General features: G+C 36.4%; 1 long non-coding RNA gene across 1 annotated transcript; it reads left to right on the forward strand.

The window, feature by feature from the left end:
* Nucleotides 1-217: 217 nt before the first annotated feature.
* LOC129256229 (uncharacterized) lies at nt 218-6195 on the forward strand. The gene is made up of 4 exons (XR_010296890.1): nt 218-491; nt 4502-4591; nt 4961-5181; nt 5697-6195. It is a non-coding gene; the product is annotated as an uncharacterized LOC129256229 (long non-coding RNA).
* The last annotated feature ends 802 nt before the right edge of the window (nt 6196-6997 follow it).

The raw sequence follows: 6997 nt of genomic DNA on the forward strand, positions 1-6997 counted from the left end.
TAATTCCGTATATGCTCGTCGGTTATTGTTATAGCATGACCTCCGTCGAGTTTCTCCCCCGGCGGCGAGTTCTGCGAGGAGTGCATGCGACCATAACGTTGCGTTAGATTGGTTAGAGAATTAAAAAAAAAAACATGGGGACTGACTTAGCCTTATGGACCCGAATTCTCGAAGGGTGGCTAACTTAGCCCATGGTGCTAAATCGCGTCATTTGACGTCATTTAGCCCATGGTGCTAAATTTTGCATTTCTCGAAGCTCGGCTAACTTAGCCCGGGCTAAATCGCGTCATTTGACGTCACAAATTTAGCCACCCCTTTGGCCATGGGCTAAATCGTGGGCTAAATTAGCCCACTGATTTTGACCAATCAGATAGCAGATTATCAACATGAACAATAATTGTTTTATTTTCTGCATCGCGAGAACGAGCCGACGATATGGACGGGAAGGGGGTCGTAATGCCGTATTTATCTTCACATCTTCGAACAAAACCGTAAGTATGCATTTTGACGTAAGAGTTTTGATCATTGTAGAGCCTTCGGCTGATTTTTCATTTATCTGTGCCAACGCAAAATATCAGAATATGATTCGGAATACCTGATGATGCGGAAGTCTTACATCAAGAGTTACAGCATGAAGTAATGACACAGTCCATACGTTCAATTTTGTGTGTGACTGACTGACTGTCCTGTGCAGTCTGTCCATACACACTCTAAGGATCACGATCGACCGCGTTCAGGAAAACTGCTGTAAATGAAGTGAACGGTGTTCCCAATATCATGATAATGTCCTTAGATCTGCATGGCATGGGCCATTGGATAGGCGGGGGGGGGGGACCTGTCCCCCCTGAAATGTTTGTTCCCCCCCTAAAATTTAGGTTGATGACTTTTTTTTTTTGCTTGTCAAAATTTTTTGCGATCCCCTCCTAAAAGTTAGGTTTAGGCCCCTATAACCTTTTTTTTTGTCTTGTCTTTCCGTTAATGCCCACAATCATTATTTTGAATATTATGGCATATGAATGTCAATATTGACTTGACCTGAATTTTGCCGGGACCGGCAGGTGCAACCGGGTGAACACCCTACCGTACTCTTTGACGAATAGTGACGGTGTATTGGATTTAACGTGCATAGGTTGGGTTTCTCCTATACATGGGACCAACATTTGCGTCCTTTCCGATGGACGGAGTGCTTTCCAACTGCATTCACACCTGCACTGAATACAGTGGTGAGGCACGCTAACACACAACGCTAAATAGCATCAGATTTTTTTGTTAGACGCGTTTCGGCATGAGCGGGACTCAAACCCCTCACGAGTCACGTTGAGATCTACGATCTTATCCGAAACATGCGCTCTAACCGACTGAGCTACGCTGCCTTTTTTTGGGCTTGTCAAATTTTTTCCGTGTCCATCCAAAAATTTCAGGTGGCCCCCCCCCCCTTAATTTTTTGGCTTCCGCCGCCAATGTAGCTATGGCCATGCTGGCCAGGGCAGGGTTATCATAAATGACTAGAGTATAGTAATTACGGTATGGCAACTGCAAAACTCACTCGGTCACTGGCATCGCAAAGACAAGCTAAGTAAAGTGACCTGAAAGTTTACTTTAAAGTTTGATGTTTTCTTTATTTCAATTTTTGAGTCATTACTCATCACTCAATCAATGAACAAGGTTATGATAGAATGATTACTCATTTTTTGGGGGGGCATTCACCCAGGTTAAAAATAGTGGTGGATTGATCCACATGATGGAGCCTGTGTATAAAACTATAAAAAAGAACTGCCCACTCATCAAGTTATGTCCCCAACCCCTCCCCCCCTCCAAGAAGAAAAAATACTGTGACTTTGTGTTTGGGAATGTTGATATTTCTTGGAAAAAAAAATAAATGCACCCGTGAGGCCATGACTCATCATTATAATTTATAGACCCCTGTATTTCTTTTTTTTGTTGTATTAATGAGTAATGAGTACTTATTCCAAAGGATATATGTGATTCAAAAACGTGCAATAAGGGTAATAACAAATTCATTTTTTAGAGCTCATACTCAGATTTTATTTTTTAAGTTAAAAATTTTAAAGCTAAATGAACTTTATGAATCGCAAATTATTTTATTTATGTACAAATATTTCAATTTAAATTCTACTTTTCCATCTTGTTTTAATACTTATTTTATATTTAATAGCAGTATAAATAATTATGTAACGAGAAATTCAAACAAATTATATATACCGTTCTTTCGTTATACGCTTTCTAAATCTACAATTCGTTATAAAGGACCAAACTTGTGGAATAATTTACCCGATACTTTAAAATTATCTGTTACATTCTCATCATTGAAACGTAGATTGAAACAAAACCAACTGTCTGACTATAGTTTACAACTGCCTATCTAATGGGGGGGGGGTCGATGTACGTCAATTAATGTTTTTTTGTTTGTTTGTTTGTTTTTGGCCACTATTCTATTTGTGTTTTTAATCGTATAATGTAGTAATCAAGGGAGTCGGCTTTGACAGGTCAATGGCCTTTCTGACTTCCTACATCCGCTACATTTTATTTTCATTTCTTTTATATTTCTACCATTTTTTATTGCTTGTACTGTGATTTAATTTCTTTTACTTCTTTGTTATTGTATACTGTACATATGTTTGTATGTTTTTTAAAGGATGTTAAATAAATGAATTGAATTGAATTGAATTGAATTAATCTCTTCTATAAAGTTCTAAAACTTATGTCACCTAGTACTGTGTATAGATCTAGATTATTTGGAATGACCTTTGTTTCTGGGGATTGTTTTCTTTAACAATTTTTTTGTTTACATTGGGAGGCAGCGTAGCTCGGTAGGTTAGAGCGCATGTTTCAGAAAAGATTGTAGATCTCAATGTGAGGGGTTCGAGTCCCGCTCATGGGCGGAAATCTGTCCCGAAAGGTAGGGGGGACAACGGGCTGATCCAGCCTTCGCCAATGGGGGGGGGGGTGAAAACATTTTCAGCCATATGTTAATCCCTGATCGGCTGGTTGAAGGTAATTTTTGTCTGTTTCATTGAAGGAGTAGTCCTCATGGTCACTTTTTAGCTTTATTTTTATAAATCAACATAAATATATGATATCGTTGTCCTTATATAATGCTAGCGCGAAGCGCGAGCAAAATTTTTTTGGAAAATTTATGTATTTTTTTCCTAAAATTTGAACATTCTGGGCAATGTTTGTTATCTTGAAAAAGATGTTTATACAACTGAATATATATTACGACCGCGAAGTGCGAGCAGAGGTTAACTGATGGAAAAGGTACCTGTTAAAGACTGTTTGCAATTAGCCATGAAGACGTTACATATTTCAACAATCAAATAATGCGAGCGCGAAGCATGAGCGAAAATTTTATATAGTGACATGAAAGATTGTTTTTATTTTCCAAGTTTTCCCCTCATCTTATTTTATTCACTCTGGAAAATTTGACAAGCAAAAAAAAAAACAAAACAAAGGTTTTCACCCAAAATGTAAGGTCATTTAGTCCAAAATACATGTATTATTTCGAATGCTAATGATGCATTTTTCTCCATCTTAAAAGACCAAAAATAGTAGGGGGACATTTGATATTGTGTCCCCCCTACTATTTTTGGTAGGGGGGACATATCTCCCCCTGGGATTTCCGCCCATGGTCCCGTTCAAGCCAAAATTTGTCTAACAAAAAATCTGATGCTATAGCATTGTGTGTTCCTGTTAGCATGTCTCAGACTCTCATCACTGTATTTAGTGCAGGTGTGAATGCAGTTGGAAAACACTCCGTCCATCGGAAAGGACGCAAATGTTGGTCCCGTGTATAGGAGAGTCACAACCTATGCACTTTAAAACCAATACACTATTCGTCAAAGATGGGTGTTCACCCAGTCACGGTATTTATTGCACCTGCCGGTCCCGGCAAAATTCAGGTCATTGAGGTAAAGTCAAACTTGACGTTCATATGCCATAATAATTAATATAATGATTGTGGACATTAACGGAAAGACAATGCTACCATCAATCATCCCCACTGTAGAGCCAAAGAAGTTCAGCGGAACAACCAATATACAGAGAGTAGAGACTGAAATTTTTGGTCTACCATTTAATTAACATGCAGGTAGACAATTTTGAAGTCATTGTGCATGTTTATTATTTCTATTTGATCCCTAGATCAAATAAATCCCTTTAAAGTACCAACAGGAGCACACAAAATATTACTATTTGTACTCACAAGTAGATTCTAGATTAGACCAAAAGCGTCAGTCTGCGACTCTATCTATGTACATTGGTTGTTCCGCTGAACTTCTTTGGCTCTGCTTACCAATTGGGATTATAGTAAAATGTCAGAAATTGTTGAATAAATCCCCCAAAACAACAGTTATTCCTGTCTAATTATTGATAAAGATAAATATCATACAGTATTACGATATCAGAATTTATCAAGTCTACTACTGATTGTTATTCATATCATAGTAAGATTTTTATTTCCTTTTTATTTCTTCATTATTAGGCACTACCTAAGCCACAATACTGAAAATGGCTAATGTTCTCCAACAGTGTCGTCACTCATCATTGTTGAGTATGGAGTATGGAAAGAGAGGTTTGTTTCATTTTTTTTTTTATTTCATTAATTTTCTAACCATAAGAAAATCTTGATATATCGGTTTCCTATTTTATGCCAACTGTAACCAATTATATTTTAGGGGTCATCTTTTTTTGTTATCACAATAAATGAAAACCTGTTTGATGGATAACTGTAATCTTATTATTTTACACTTACTGCAGAACATATTAAAGTCATTTGTAATTTCCTTTCCATTATTTTGATTGGGTAGGCAGTTTACCTTTAGAGTGACGATGCTCGGAATATGGCAAAAAAGGTGATGATCTCGGAATGCATGTCCACAATCCATATTATTTAACTCGTCCACATTTTAAAATTTTATTTTTTACTTTATCTAACCCACAGATACTTGAACATGTTGGAATGTCACCTTGAGGACCAAGATATGGGGAGAATAATGCTTGAATGGTGCACAGATGAGTCTTTTCAACTCTGGTATGCTTCTCCAAGAAAACGGCCATGCACATCACCAGAATGCTAGAACAGGATCAGGGAGTGAATATCCGAGGAAGGGTTCTTTTCCAGTACTTTGATACAATTGTCTTCACTTCATTTGTTTGCTGTTGGTGAGTTATTTCCCATCTACTTAATGTCCCATGATAATGAGCTTTTGTCAATAGTATGTTTTTTTTTCCTTAATACAATACAAATCAAACTTATGTAAAAATAATCCATAATAAAGACAAAATAGTCATAATACATTATGAATACAAAATAACGATGTGAGCTTAAAGCCATCATGAGCGGTTATGCAACTTCACCCAAGCTGACATGATCTTACTTGTATGTATGCAGTCAACTTGGCCCTTACATACTGTATTTCATCCTTTTTCAGTCCTGTTGTTAGTCAAATTTTATTATAATTTGATTCTCTTCATATGTACGATCAGACAATTTTAAAGAGTTAACTGCAAAATTTTCTATTGCAGGAGAAATGAGAAATCGAAAAGAAAATGCATTTTGCTTCTTCAGGTAAAAGGGGTATTACTATTAATTGTTACATCAATGAAGATATATTTCTAGAAAGAATACTAAAGAGCAATTTGTTTAATATGTATTCTGTTCTTGATCCTTACTGCAGGTATCCGTTGCTCTTCTTTTTTGATGAATTCCTGCCTGCATTCTCTCGTCAATCAATCAAGATAGCGTGCTATTTCGCATTCCATTGGCCATGTCATAATCTACGCATGAACATGGACACTGAGTTAAAACTGGTAGCTTGCTCAATCCCGTACATCTCTTGACTGTCACCAGCTATCTATTCCTAGAGGTTTTAAAGCTACTGTACCACAGCCAATTTGGACAGCACCATCTCAAGACATAAACTCCTGTACCTTGTAACACCAGGATGTAATAAATTGACAGGTTTATTACTTATTTGCAAAGAAAATAATATTTTCTTAGTTGTTGGGGTGTTTCCACGCATTCCTGTATTTCAATAGTGATCTAATGACCATCTTGCTTTTAAAACCCAAATTCACAATATTTTTCTTGTTTGATAAAAGGTTAGGTACTTCTGGGTGGATATAAATGACACACATGTTGGGTTAATAAGCAACAGTTGTATCATGCTTAACTCAGTTTTGCCAAGAGATGGACTGACTTTAGGTCATTCTTATTATTCAAGTCTATTGTCTCACTTATCCTTTTTTTAAATTAAGAATCAATGCTTAAATCCTCATGGTTTCAATTTTAACCCTATAGACTGGGCTATTTCAACGTCTAAGAAGACTGGGGGGCTGATTCAGCCCCCCCCCCCCCCCCGCCACCCCCAGGTCTTCTTAGGGTTAAGACCTGTTTATTCATAAAATAGTCACTTGCCTTGGCATGTGCAGCTCCCTAATGTGTCAAATTTAAATCATATAATTTCATTTTGGTGAATTAATATCCTTTTACTTTCCAGCTTTTCGTAGGCACTTCGATACACTGAAATGAGCACTATATAAATGCAAACTACCAGTAATATTATCAATTTAATATTACTATTATTATGATTGAATCATCCTTCTTTAGTGTCTTTCAGAAATATATTTGACATTTTTTCCGAGTATCTTATCATTCATAGTGATAAATGTAGACAGTAAATTAAATTTTTGTGTCATATAAACGACTTTTGATCTAATTAAAAAACAACAATGTACTGAATAAACTAATCTATCTACTATAAATGTACATACGTTTTGTTTATATATTGTATTCCAGGTGTGTTATCAGCAGAAAACATGATTTTTTTTCTCTCTCTCTCCATGTGCCTGTGTTCAGTTATTACAGGAGGCAAAAAATGAATTAATATAAGAAATACTTTATTCACTTTCAGATTAAAATTGTGCCAAGGAAAGATTAAGGTTATGTGTAAGGCAGGGGTGGTAGTAATGTGAATGA

Source organism: Lytechinus pictus, unplaced genomic scaffold, assembly GCF_037042905.1.
Source record: "Lytechinus pictus isolate F3 Inbred unplaced genomic scaffold, Lp3.0 scaffold_31, whole genome shotgun sequence".
Lineage (NCBI taxonomy): Eukaryota > Metazoa > Echinodermata > Echinoidea > Temnopleuroida > Toxopneustidae > Lytechinus > Lytechinus pictus.